Source organism: Cupressus sempervirens, chromosome 2, assembly GCF_028749045.1.
Source record: "Cupressus sempervirens isolate cs-2001-9-10 chromosome 2, ASM2874904v1, whole genome shotgun sequence".
Lineage (NCBI taxonomy): Eukaryota > Viridiplantae > Streptophyta > Pinopsida > Cupressales > Cupressaceae > Cupressus > Cupressus sempervirens.
Window position 1 is genome coordinate 685,844,357 of NC_143119.1, and position 15,441 is coordinate 685,859,797.

At 34.0% G+C, this 15,441-nt stretch overlaps 1 pseudogene; it reads right to left on the bottom strand.

The window, feature by feature from the left end:
- Window positions 1-277: 277 nt before the first annotated feature.
- On the bottom strand, window positions 278-13,454 carry LOC149575234 (serine carboxypeptidase-like 26; annotated as a pseudogene).
- Between the last annotated feature and the right edge of the window lie 1,987 nt (window positions 13,455-15,441).

Below are 15,441 nucleotides of genomic sequence, written 5' to 3' on the forward strand. Positions count from 1 at the left end.
CCTTATTACTATATACTTTGATATATCTTAATTTTTAATAATATCATAATCTTATGAAAATATATTTCAAAGATAACTTTACATATTTTAACTAGACAAAAAATCAAATTTATATAAAATTATTTATTTGCCCAAATATATATATACTTGAGTAATTATACAATTATAATATTTTTATGAGATCCTCCTCTTAAAACAACAGATTTTACATATACCATTTATAAGAATAATTATAAACCCATTTGAATCATGTTATTTGAAATAGGAATGTTGGTTACTATGATGGGAGAGGCTTGCCAGCCAAAAATGATTTGGTCATGGTCAAGGCTCTAGAAGGTTGATAACTAGGCACTTCATGTCCCGCTCCTCTCACAGTTGCAAATGTCAAGCCTTTGTAAATTACACTATAAGCCCCCACATCTAGCTCTCCATTCATCCAAGGATACCATGCTTTCTCAATTGGAAGCTTTAATGCACTAATAGAATATCTCGTGCTAGTCACAGGAACCACTGAATCCACATCTCCACTGCAATCAAAAGAATTTATCACTAATTAGTTATTGCAATCAAATCTTTGTTAGATTAAACTCTTTTTCACAATAGTATTGTTTGTCTCTTTTATACCTGTAAACGAGTATTCTCAATCCCGCTGCCATCATTCTTTGGTATATTGGAAACATTGTGGTTGCAGTCCAATTATATGAAGTACGCCACTATTCAAAGAAGAAGATTGAAAAATCATTAGATGACAATCTTCTGAGTTTTAAACTGCCTATATAAAAATGACATGCATATAATCATACCTGCATTCAGTCCATCAATAAGGTAAGTTTGCTACATTTGCGTGAAGAGCACTTTGTACTTCTGGAGTGTTAAGGTAGGTGAGTACATAATCAGAACTATATGGATCAAATCCATCTAATCCACTTGTAGGAGTATCATCCTGCAATAGAGAGAGAGTAGGTATTTAAAATGTACAATGTGATAGATAACATTACTACTTTGACATTTCCATACCAAGAGATTCCTAGAAAAACATTATTTATATACTTACAATAGAAGTAGATCTCATAAGATTAGAATCCGAAGTGCATAGTGGTGCATATATATTATAGGGATCTATAGATCCTCCAGTAGATTCTACTTTAGATGGAAATGTGTTGCCTGATGTGTAGCTTAGAGGAGATGAAGCGCAACGCTGACTAGCATAATCTTCATCTGATATCAATGCATGTGTCCATATGTAATCGATAGAACCACAATCATCTGTCTCCTTATTCATAATTCCATTTCCAATCTATAAACCAAAAATTTTCAATCAATAAAATTTCTAAATAATACCATATTTCCTTCATTAAGAATTATTGTACTTGGATAATGGGTTTTCCAATAAGATAAATGTAATCAGCATGCACAATAGACCAGTTTCAGAGGAAAAGGAGGAAGGAAAAGAAGCCGTACCATAACTCCTTTGACATTAATGAAGGATGTGCGAGAATTCTTGTTCTTAAGAATTGTATCTGCTAATTCAGGCACATAGAACCCAACATTGACAAATATGAGAGTTTATTTATAACATGAAGATGATATTTTTATGTTTAGATACCATAGAATTGCTCGCTTGACATACCAGCGTAGCTTTCTCATGTTATATAGAAATCTCGATTCTTATATTGTGGAAACCTTTCAAACCAATTCAGCAGAAACGTGTACGCATCTCGAGCAATTTACCCATGAAAAACATTGTTTTAGGGTCCGTTTGGTTTTTGGAAGATGACAGGAATTGGCTTTTTCAAAACCTGGATTTGAAAATTTGTGCGTTTGTTTCGAAATTTGCAAAATGGAATTAGCATACGAGACTTCCAATTTTGTCTCAAAACCAGGTTTTCCGACTTCCTAAAAAATGTAGGAATTGAAAATCAAAACCTGGTTTTGTTTTTTAAGGAGTGTAAAAACAATAGATTGGACTATTTTTTGAAATTTGCCTTCAACTCCAAGCTTATGCATAAAAATGTGTCTTCACATGCATCTTCCGAGTGAAACAAATGGTTTTAGGAAAATCCCAAAAATCAAAATGAAGATATACAAAACTTTGATTTGGCTAAACCAAGGTTTGTACAAATTCAAGTTTTTTAAATTCCATGAACCAAACGGACCTTTAGTGAGTAAATAAGTATTCAAACGTGGTTTTTACTAAATCTTCAATGTATGCATTCATGTCACAAAGTCTGTTTCATAATATATTAATTGAGATACCAGTGTTATCATCATTGCCATTTTGATAATCAGAGGTGGTATTGGAGCAGGAAAATCTATTGCCAGGTTATAAAATTGTTTTTCAAAGTCATGTTTATTTTTGAAATTTGCCTCGTTTTAAGCTTTAAATTGGTCTTTTCATGTCTGAGTTTTTGAAAGATCTTGTCCTTCACTATCTCCAGCTCATTCCCAGCTCCGCCTAACACTTGAAATTTTCAAAATTCGACTTCTGAGCTACAAATTATTGCAGGTTAATGGAGAGACCCGAATTATGCGTTTTCAAGTTTATCATTAACCATTAACCTCTCAAATAGGTTAATGATAACTTTCAAATCACGCATTTTGGAGTAGGTTAATTAACCTCTCAAAAAGGTTAATGATAAGCTTCAAATTATGTATTTTGGAGTAGGCTAATTAACCTCTCCAAAAACACATATTTATTAACCTCCTTGAAACAGTTATTAACCTCTTTTGTTTAGCCGATTAAGATCAAGAGTTGGAAGTAAGATCATTGAAAAGGAAAGTGTTGAGATAGGAGGCATATTGAAGGTTAAGAAGAAACAAACTGACGATTTTTTGAAATCTATTTACCAACAAACAATTATTGTCCTTCAACATTAATGGACATAATTGTAGACTTCAAGCATTATTCTATAGAGTGATGTATTTTTTTCAAGAGTCTGTTTGTGAAGTTTGTGCACAAGTTTGATAAAGCGAGGTTGAGCCAGGTTTCTCCTCGCTGTTGGTATCACAGACAAATCGGGTACTCTAGTTGTACGGTTATTTTTCACTTTGGCCCAACAAATAGCAAGAGAAGTTTTGAGGCTTTGAAAAGGTTCAAGGCATAAGGAAAAACTACAATATATTGTGCCCCATTTCCCCTGTTTGCAATGCAAGTCTACCAAAGTGTGAATAAGGAAGGAATTTTGTGTGATCTTGAAATAGGGGAGAACGTTAAACATCATTCGGGTTCTTTAAAATGTTGTTCTTTTGTGGAATTGGTGGATCTGAGTAAAAAGTGGGAAGTGGGTGTGATAGATGAGGTTCAGATGATTGAAGATTGTTTTAGAGATGGGGGTTTGACATGGGTATTTTTTGGGCTAAATGCTGAAGAAATCCACTTGTGTAGAGAGAGAAACATGGTGGAACTCATTTAACAACTCTGTAAATCATCAAGGGACGAATTGAGAATGGTGGAACACCATGGGAGAAGTCAATTGGTTGCAGAAGATAAAGAATTTGTTCTTGGAGAAACTGGAATTGAATTTGGGGATTACTTTGTTGGATTCTCAGTGCACAAATTGAAAGAAATTAAAAGAGCAATTTGGTAGTGGGAGCCTAACATAAAATGTACTCTTTTGTGCCCCAAATTACCAATAGAACTTATTATTGAAGTGTATGAAAAATTCTTGAGAGATTCTCATGAGACCCATGACAAAGCTGTTTTATTAGTCACAGATGTCATTGCAAGGGGTTTCCATGATCTCCCAATAAGATGAATCATTTTCAAAGAGACTGAGAAATATGACAGCCAGGAATTGTCCAATCGTCAGGTGGAAATTGAGTTAATGAAACATATTGCAGAAAGAGGGGAAATTGGGTATTGTACAGCTACAGATGGTAAGAGCCTAGAATACTTGAAGAAATGTGTTGAAGCTCCCATTGAATCCATCAAAGAGGTTGTTTTCATTTTGGATGCAAAAATAGTGCCCATTGTTGAGCATCGTTGGAAAAAGCTTGGGGAATTTCAAGATTGGACTTTTGTTCATTTTATTGAGAGGAGTGAGCCAGCTAAACTTCATGACTTTATTTATAAACCTTTCAAAATATGTTTTTAGATGAGGAGATTTGAAAGTGAGTTTTTGAATGTGGTGTATCAGATGGCAGTCAAAGATGTGATGCCATACATAATAATGTTGGACTTCTTCAAGCTCTACAACTGCCCTTGTGAAGACCCACTTATTGTTGTTTCCTGAATGACCCAAATGCCATTGTTCCAATTTTAGTGTTTTGGCTTCTCCCACAGTGTATGATACAGGGCCTCACCATTTGCTCTTTTTTTTTTTGCTTTGAATTTCTTCTATAATGAGTTTCCCACCAACTCATGTAGCACTGCAATAGCTCTCACAAGTTGCATGTATGCTATGGGGGATTATTTCAGTGCACTCATACACACCACATGATCTTGATCTCTTCACGAGAAGGAGGATATGATTTCATTAATAAATTATGTTAAATTGAATGAATCATTCAAATATCAAAAGGAGATCAGCAAGGATTAATTATTCAATCTTCCTCTTGAAAGGTGTAAGGTCTAAGTTTCAAGTCATTCTTGGTTAATTTTGTTGAGGTTAATTAACCTCAACCAAATTGTGTATATGGGAGATAATTATTAACCATGAAGAGGTAGTTATTAACCTATATATCTATATAAGGACTCCTTTTGGCTTTGTAAAGGGACTTTTTTTTGCTTTGGAAAAAGGGAGCACTATGCTAAAATTTTGATTAGAAGATGATATTTTGAAAGTACGTACAAATTTTGTCTTGGTAATCAAAAAATAATTCCTCTTAAGTTCTTGGTGCAAGAAAATAAAGGAATGTGCAATTTGAGTTCCCTCCTTTCGAATCTAAATTGTTAGAAATATTGATTCTCTTTATATTGAGCATTCTCACAGTATGGTGTAGATGTTTATGAATTTGTGAATCAGCATTGTGCTAGTAATAGTTTTCAAGTGTAGATTTTGATTGTTGTTATTAGCGAGTTTTTAGTTAGTAGTCTGGGAAAGCCTCGAAGTCATGTGGTGCATTCGCCATCATGAGCTTTCTCACCTTTTAATTTTGATTTCATTTTTATTCGCAAAACTTCAAAATCATATCATACAAGGGAGCTACCCCTCTAAACGCAGAGGAAGACTTCATACCAAGAGCCTATCCAACTATTGTGAACGATTTGCTATACACTTTGTTGGGAAATTTGTACTATGTCAAATCTGTTTACCAATAGATTTTTGGCGACTCTGCTGGGGATTCGAACAAGAAAGACTAATCAGTTTCCTACAATGGAGTAAGATGGTATTACCACATGAGAACATATTTCCAGATCTCCAATGAAAACTTGGCTTCCAAGACACCCAAGAGGATATTATTTCAGATTTGAACACTCTAGCCTGGAGGTGTAGACGAAGTGCTCAACAATGCCATCTAGTGAATCAAGTTCTTGAAGAAGAAGAAGAGTTTGGGGAAATCTTGCGAAGAGCTCCTATTGGTCATAACATTGTAGTCAATGAAATAATAATAGTTATCCCAAAGAGAAATAGGAAAAATCTTGGTCACATCCAAAACCAAGTGAACAATAATCAATAACATGGTTGACAAAAGGTACCTTCCCTGGAATGAAGGTTGGTGACTCTATTTTAAAGATTGATTATCAGCGACTCTATTTGAAGGTGGCAATTTAGAATCATGGTTTGGTACAAGGGAAAAGTTGAAAGTGATAGTGATAGCGATAGTGATGATGAATACTTTTCATATCCCAAGAAATAGATTCATGATGAGCCTCTGCAAGTTGAATTCTTGAGGAATTTCTATGGCGGAAAGATGCTAGATCCTAAAATGGTTCATCCCCACTTACTTCAAGTTTTTCAAAAGATTGAAGAAGAGGATGGAAAGGATTATGGTTTTCTTTTTCATGATCAAGAATTCTTTTTGGAAAAAGATTCAACATATAAACATAAAGAAGGCTTTGCTGAAAAATGTGTTTCATCTAAATCGGCAATGAGGAATACTAAAAATGTCTCTCATGGACCCATATCTCAGAAAAATTAGATTGATCCTAAGCAGGCAAGCTTCTTGAAAAGTTTCTATGGTGGACAGAAACTTGACCTAGGACTGATTCATCCATCTTTGCTCCGAACTTTGCAAAAGATAGATGAAGATGATGGTAAAGATAATCAATTTTTCTCTCATAGACCCAAATCATTTTCAAAATGAAGTTTCACATGCAAGAATAAGGAAGAACTTGATAAGGAAAGTGATTCATGTCAATCGAAGATGGATAGTGGTGGTCAAAAAGGTGTCCCAATGTTTACACCTATTGCTCATCAAAATCATACTTCTAGTGATCCCAATCAGGTTGAATTTTTGAAAAGATTCTATGGTAATGCATGCTTGGATCCTAACAAAGTACATCCTTCTTTACTTCCAATGCTAGGAGAACTTGAGAAAGAAGACCCGTGTAATAATTGTTTTATTGGTAGTAGAACATCTCCTGATCCAAATGTTAGAAAGGATTCATCTAAATCTTTATGCATGAAAGAAGACGGGGACCCTATGTGTAATGAAGGAGATGGTCGAGGAATAGAATCTATAGAAGAAGAAGGGTTTGCTAATGCATCAAGGCATGACTATGAAGATTTCAAAATCCAAGAGAAATTATTCAATCATCTCAATCCTAATGAGAAAGAAAAAGAAATATTGAAATCTCGGGAAACTACATAACATATGATTGAAGATGAAGAAAATGTGGATCAAGGTGAATTTCATACAACTTTTATTCCTTCTTGGTGCCTTGATGTTTCAAATGATGACTTCCTATGTGGAGAAAATCTTCCAAATCATCCTTCAATGACCATTCATGATGATGAATCTATTGATAATATCAATACTTCAAATATCATAGAACAATCTGAAACTACTACCATTGATGGAGATAAGAGCACCAATGAACTTCTACAAATATCTGCTTTCCTCAAAAAAATGGAAACCTTTACCTTTGATGACATCAATGAACTTGTGATTAAAAGATTGGTTGATGAAAAAGTTAAAAATCAGCTTCAAAGAGAAGAAGATGAACCATCTGGTCTTCATTCTTTAGCACACATACCAACTTCTACATTTCATAAAGGATGTCTTGTACAAGAAATGATGATTCAAAAGGAGATAGATATCATTGAACATGTTGAAAATGAAAGCTATATGGATATGAAAACAAGTTCTACTATTCCAACGGAAGTGAAATTAAATTCCTATGGATCATTCAAAGTTCAAGGAAATCCTCTTTTTGAGTCTTTTCATCAAATAGGAAATTCTATGCCAAAGAACTTCTATGAGAAGAATAACCATAATGAAGAAAGTGATGAGTTAGCAGAGGATCTCATGGAGGAATCCAGTGAAGAAAAATCTTATGATGTATTTACTCCAAGATTGTGCTCAAAATCTTTGGATGGTAAATTTCTCTATGAAGAAAATGTTTACTTAAATCCTCTATTCATAGAGAAAAGCATTTCTATTGATGATTCTCAAGTTGGTATTTGAAGACAAGGTTTGATGGCTATAACTCCACAAGTTGCTTCACATCATAGATTATATGAAGGCAATACAATACGAGGTTTGATATCATTGAGTCTTAATCACCAAAAGGATCTTTAGAAGGAGAATTTTGATATTAATGGAAGGGAAATTGAAGTGATGACCAACCATGTTGACCATAATATCAATATAACTTCGTAGTACCTAAGACTTCAAGATAAACTTTTGGAAGATAAGGAAGAATAAATTTATCATGAGAAAATTCAATATAACATGGATGTGCATCCTAGTTGGAGTAATTTTATAGAGGATTCAGCCATGACCATGCCCATGGAAAAGCAAGAGTATCTAGTGTCAGAAACAAGTTCAAGACTTCATGATGATCAATCACTAGAAATCCAATTAGAGGGCTTGCCAAATAGAGGGGAAGATTAGAAATGCATTTAGAGACTTGAGAATCTTATACTTCAACTCTTTCAAAATGAAGCTATCAATGACATGCAACAGGAAGCAGGATTAATTTTAAAGTCTGAGATTTTTTATGAAGCTTGGTTATTTGGATATATTCTTTCATCCAGAGATGTGGGGCATGCTATGAATCTCAGAGTAAGAATTCAAGGAACACATTTATATTTGAACCCATGGAAGCTTAAGAATTGTCACATGTTGGTACACCATGGTACATTTTTTTCCCACCTAGTGAATGGATTTGCATGATTATACCTGGAGTCACTAGAGGCAGGGAAACCTACCTTGTATATAGTCTAGTTAGGAGTTTTTGTTGTGCCTAGTTTTCTTTTAGCTGTCTGGCTTTTGGTGCTAGTTTCCTCCCTTTTACAAAGTGTTCCCTCAGGTGACTCTATAGCCCCATGGATAAAGCACTATTCTAATTATTTTGGATTTGAGCTTCGTCCTTGTCAATCCTTGTCCCAAATTAGAGCCAGTTGTTGCCTGGTTATAAAATTGTTTTTTTGAGCCATGGTTATTTTTGAAATTTTCCTCATTTTAAGCTTTAAATTGGTCTTTCCATGTCTGAGTTTTTGAAAGATCTTGTCCTTCACTATCTCCAGCTCATTCCCAGCTCCACCTAGCACTTGAAATTTTCAAAATCCAACTTCTGAGCCACAAGTTATTGAAAGTTAATGGAAAGACCCAAATTGAGCATTTTCAAGTTTATCATTAACCATTAACCTCTCAAATAGGTTACTGATAACTCTCAAATCACGCATTTTGGAGTAGGTTAATTAACATCTCAAAAAGGTTAATGATAAGCTTTAAATTACATATTTTGGAGTAGGCTAATTAACCTCTCCAAAAACATGTATTTATTAACCTCCTTGAAATAGTTATTAACCTCTTTTGTTTAGCTAATTAAGATCAAGAGCTGGAAGTAAGATCATCTAAAAGGTAGGTGTCGAGATAGGAGGCATATTGAAGGTTAAGAAGAAACAAACTAACGAATTTTTGAAATCTATTTACCACCAAACAATTATTGTCCTTCAACATTAATGGACATAATTGTAGACTTCACGCATTAGTCTATAGAGTGATGTATTTTCTTCAAGAGTATGTTTGTGAAGTTTGTGGACAAGTTTGATAAAGCGAGGTTGAGCCGGGTTTCTCCTTGCTGTCGGTATCACAGACAAACTAGATACTCTAGTTGTACAATTATTTTTCACTTTGGCCCAACAAATAGAAAGAGAAGTTTTGAGGCTTTGAAAAGGTTCAAGGCAGAAGGACAAACTGCAATATATTGTGCCCCATTTCCCCTGTTTGCAATGCAAGTCTACCAAAGTGTAAATAAGGAAGGAATTTTGTGTGATCTTGAGATGGGGGAGAATGTTAAACATCATTTGGGTTCTTTAAAATGTTGTTCTTTTGTGGAATTGGTGGATCTAAGTAAAAAGTGGGAAGTGGGTGTGATAGATGAGGTTCAGATGATTGAAGATTGTTTCAAAGGTGGGGGTTTGACATGGGTTTTTTTTGGGCTAAATGTTGAAGAAATCCACTTGTGCAGAGAGAGTAGCATGGTGGAAGTCATTCAATAACTCTGTAAATTATTAAGGGACGAATTGAGAATGGTGGAAAACCATGGGAGAAGTCAATTAGTTGTAGAAGATAAAGAATTTGTTCTTGGAGAAACTGGAATTGAATCTAGGGATTACTTTGTTGGATTCTCAGTGCGCAAATTGAAAGAAATTAAAAGAGCAATTTTGTAGTGGGATCCTAGCATAAAATGTACTCTTTTATGCCCCAAATTACAACTAGAACTTATTATTGAAGCATCTGAAAAATTCTTGAGAGATTCTCATGAGACCCATGACAAAGTTGTTTTATTAGTCACAGATGTCATTGCAAGTAGTTTCCATAATCTTCCAATAAGACGAATCATTTTCATAGAGATTGAGAAATATGACAGCCAAGAATTGTCCAATCATCAGGTGGAAATTGAGTTAATGAAACATATTGCAGAAAGAGGGGAAATTGGGTATTGTACAGCTACAAATGGTAAGAGCCTGGAATACTTGAAGAAATGTGTTGAAGCTCCTGTTGAATCCATCAAAGAGGTTATTTTCATCTTGGATGCAAAAATAGTGCCCATTTTTGAGCATCGTTGAAAAAAGCTTGGGGAATTTCAAGATTGGACTTTTGTCCATTTTATTGAGAGGAGTGAGCCGGCTAAACTTCATGACTTTATTTATAAACCTTTCAAAATATGTTTTTAGATGACAAGATTTGAAAGTGAGTTTTTGAATGTGGCGTATCAGATGGGAGTCAAAGATGTGATGCCATGCATAACAATGTCGAACTTCTTCAAGCTTTGCAACTACCCTTGTGAAGACCCTCTTATTGTTGTTTCTTGGATGACCCAAATGCCATTGCTCCAATTTAGTGTTTTGGCTTCTCCCACAGTGTATGATACAGGGCCTCACCATTTGCTTTTTTTTTTGCTTTGAATTTCTTCTATAATGAGTTTCCCACCAACTCATGTAGCACTGCAATAGCTCTCACAAGTTGCATGTATGCTATGGGGGATTATTTCAGCACACTCATACACACCACGTGACCTTGATCTCTTCACGAGAAGGAGGATATGAGTTCATTAATAAAGTGTGTTAACTAGAATGAATCATTCAAATATCAAAAGGAGATCAGCAATGATTAATTATTCAATCTTCCTCTCAAAAGGTGTAAGGTCTAAGTTTCAAGTCATTCTTGGTTAATTTTGTTCAGGTTAATTAACCTCACCCAAATTACATATTTGGGAGATAGTTATTAACCACGAAGAGGTAGTTATTAACCTCTATATCTATCTAAGGACTCCTTTTGGCTTTGTAAAGGGATTTTTTTTGCTTTGGAAAAAGGGAGCACTATGCTAAAATTTAAATTAGAAGATGATATTTGGAAAGTATGTACAGATTTTGTCTTGGTAGTAAAAAAAAAATCCTCTTAAGTTCTTGGTGCAAGAAAATAATGGAATGTTCAATTTGAGTTCCCTTCTTTCGAATCTAAATTGTTAGAAATGTTGATTCTCTTTATATTGAGCATTCTCACAGTATGGTGTAAATGTTTATGAATTTGTGAATCAGCATTGTGCTAGTAATAGTTTTCAAGCATAGATTTTGATTGTTGTTATTAGAGAGTTTTTAGTTAGTAGTCCACGAAAGCCTTGAAGTCGTGTGGTGCATTCGCCATCATGAGCTTTCTCACCTTTTAATTTTGATTTCATTTTTATTCGTAAAACTTCAAAATCATATCATACGAGGGAGCTACCCCTCGAAATGCAGTGGAAGGTCACATACCAAGGGCCTATTCAACTGTTGTGAACAATTTTCTACACACTCCATTGGGAAAATTCTACTATGACAAATCTGTTTACCAACAAAATTCAACCCGAGTAGGCGATTCCAAAAACAAGGTGTTTGCCACTGCAAAATATAAAAGTTAAATGTGAATTTTCTGGATACATTCAGATAGATACATAATTGATACTAAAATGATATTGAATATAATAATAGACATTGATGTTTGAGGATCTTTATATAGCCTTATTTTTCCTTATAGAAACTACTTACGAGAATAAATTCTGACAACTATATATCTAATTTATTTATTTCAACTAAATTAAGAACTTGATTAATGTAATAAATCTAACATTCCCCTTATTACATTAATCCAACATATCTAACATTCTCCCTTATTAGAAAAAGAAATTAATGTAATTAGTCCAACATTCCTCCTTATTACATTAATTCAATAAGTGAAAGCCTTCACCAATATTCCTCTGGAAACTTTGATGAAGCTCCTTCACCAATCTTTGAAAGTAGATTTTATCTCTGCAACTTCAATTGCAAATTCTAATCCTGAAGTTGCCCTCATATCAGATAGAAAATCTTGAATTTGTCCTCATAATAAGATTGTTTCCACCTCTGAGATATAGTTCCTCCAAAATTTCACATCTCCATGGCATGTGCCTAATGCCTCCTTCGGTGCTACACATGAGATGTCTTCCCTCCAGAAGTCCATATCTCCTCCAAGTGTGTCTAATGCCTCGTCAAGTGTTGTAGAAACAATCACCACTAATATGTAGATGAATGTCTTTCCTTTGAAAGTTGACATCTCCTCCGAGTGTCTCTAACGTCATTCTTCAAACCCTGCCCCCCCAAGCTCCCTCTTTTCTTCAGTGACACAAATCTATCAAGTCCTCTCTTATCATCAGGGATGAGTTTGCCAAGCCCCAACTTTACAGGGACACAAATAGGTGCTTCTCATCTAGTAATCATCTCTGAGTGAGAAGCTAGCTCGAGATGATAAAAATCCTCCAACTTCTATTGCCTCCAACCTCCTATCTTCAATAAGTTAGGGTTTGGTCATCCAAAATCTATTAAAAGAACTAAAATATAAAATTGATACTGAAATGATATTGAATATAATAATATACATTGATGTCTAAACATCTAGCCTTATTTTCCCTTACAGAAACTACTTATGAGAATACCTTCCTGCAACTATATATCTAATTTATTTATTTAAACTAAATTTAGAAATTAACCCGAATAATGTAATAAATCTAACAAAATGAATCTCCAATTAATATTCAACAACTTACAATAATGATTACAACAAACTGAAGATATCAATATTTCTGCAAATGTTCCATGCATATGAATTGTGGAGAAACATTGTAAGTGTGGGATAATTTATTCTTAAAAACCTCGGTTCCATGCATATGAATTGTTGGAAAGAGTTTTGCCATCTGGCTGTACGCGGTATGGATCCAATTCAGTCATTGCTCCCACATCAAATGATGAGCATCCTGGCCCTGAATATACAACTTATAACAGTCAGTAAGTTGCAATTGTTGGTGTACCGATTATATTTTCGATAAGATCCCTCTCTACTATCAGTAGGTACTTTTGATATGATGACAAAATCTACAGCAACTATGCTCTATACTTATCCTCTATACTTATATCTTCATTGAAAAGCAAGAAAAATATGTAAACAAGAAATTTACCTCCATTGAGCCAGAGGAGGAGAGGCTTTGTAGATGGGTCTTCAGTGGCCTCTGCAAAATAGTAGATAAGTGCTCTCCCTGCTTGATCATCAACGGTCACATATCCTGCATACTGTGCAAACGTTATTCCTTCTGGTTGGCCGGGCAGAGAAGTTATTTTGTCATTCTCCTGCAATCCATCTTGAGCGTATTAATTGATCTTCCATGAATATTCACTGCTTATGGAAGGAGCCACCCATTCCTTTCCCTCACTAGTCCTCACATCAGACGACCTCTTTTTTAAGAATTTGGAAAAAACTTGATGGCTACTCAGTTGATGAGAAGGATGAATCAGAACGGCTAATGCTATCGCCAAAACTATTAAATTTCTCATTTTGAACTCCCGCATAGAAATATATACTGCAAAGACAACACGAATTGAGGCTTAATAAATAGACCCAATTGGGATGTTGCTCGGCCAGATTCTCCCAATTAACGTACGCCTCCCGTTTGCGTGTGAGAATCTCGCCCTTCCTGATACTGAAAGGAAAAGACACCTAAACGAAGATCACAATACATTTTACCTTAAATAATGTAGGCATTCTACATTTTCATGCGCCACGCCAACCTCCAAGTTGCCATTACATCATATCACTGATATTCAGTTAGACGGGGGAAGATTGAATCATCCATTCGACTCCTAACAATAAAATGATATACTACACGCTGGTTGAATGACGAATATGATTGGGAAAGTTGCAGGGTCCAAATATAGAATCTCAGACTGGGCTTAAATCTCACACATTAAGCATTGACAGTTTCGGTGGTGTATGTGAGGCTCTTGGGCTTAAATCTTATAGTAAACTAGGCATTGTTGACGTCATGCAAACAAAACCACTCGTGATCAAATACATTTTGGAATTTTAGAATCATGTAGCAAAAACGTTAATTTTCATTTCTTCTCAATTTGTCCACTCTTTTCTCCAAGATTATTATTGATTGTTCCAATCTCTCTTTACATTGTCATCACAAACATTTTCACTGCTAGAATGAGAATGGGAGTTATTTAGGTGTATCGTCATTTTATCATCTTTTCATACACTTTCTATCTCAATTGCAAATTAACAATTCTAAAGTATATTTTTTATTGTTTATTTGTAGTTGAGATCTTTCTTATTGTTGCACTTATTATGCATGTCTTGCTAAAACCATTAGATCTTGATTCACCTATCTCTCCCAACAAAGATCAATAAGATTAACAATTATCTTTCAATAGTTCCGAAAAAAATTGATAAGGAGACTTTATGAATTTTCTATTATTTTTAACAATTAAAATTATATTAGTTTGTCCCAAAATTAGACCCTATTGCCTCATATTCAATATTCTAACTAATCCACAAGATAAATTTTAACCAAACTTTTATTTATTAAGGATTGGAAGTACCCAAACCTAAACTTATGTTTGTTTAAAAAATTAACAAAATAAATCTAAGTTAGTAATTTACTATTTTTCTACCATTTGAAGTTTAAAAATTCAATTATTAGCTTTGGACCACATTTAAATTGTATATATAAACACACACATAAATATATATACACATATGTATATATGTATATATTTACCTATATATACATGTATGTATGTATATATACATATATACATATGTACATATACATATGTTTGTATATAAAAAAAAAATAGAAATATTTTTCTATTTATTTATTATTTTAAAAAAATAGTTTATAAAATTGAAATGACATATAATACTATTTAAATTTTTTTTATATTAGATTAAAAAAGTCAACTAGGCACATCCTTTGCAAAATCAACTTTTATAATTTTGTTTCATTGGTAAAAGTTCGAGGCCAAGATTTTTATGATTAGCTAATAAAATTTATACATGATTCCTTCTTTCAAGACGACACTAGTAGAAAAGAAAGGAGTCAAGAAAACCTCCTATATTGCCCCACACTTATGTCCACTTAAGATATAGAAAAATATAGGGGCATTCCCCTATTTACAAAAATAATAAGATGAGGGTTGTTCCTCATTTACATAATTTAGAGCATTTCTATTTAACTATCTTTGTAATTTCCTTTTTAGTAGTGTTCTTCATTGTGATATTGCTATCGGGATTTAACTGTGTGATTTTTGAGTCAAACTCATTGACCCATATTTCATGAGTAGTGATTCAACATGAATCCATCTCTCATGAGAATAAATGGAAGACTTAGCACTCAATGAATTTTGAATCACTACTCATGAAATATGGGTCAATGAGTTTGACTCAAAAATCACACAGTTACATCTTGATAGCAATATCACAACTTGACTTGCTGTGGAAATTATCTCCTACTTATCAATTGATGAGCTTAAGGGG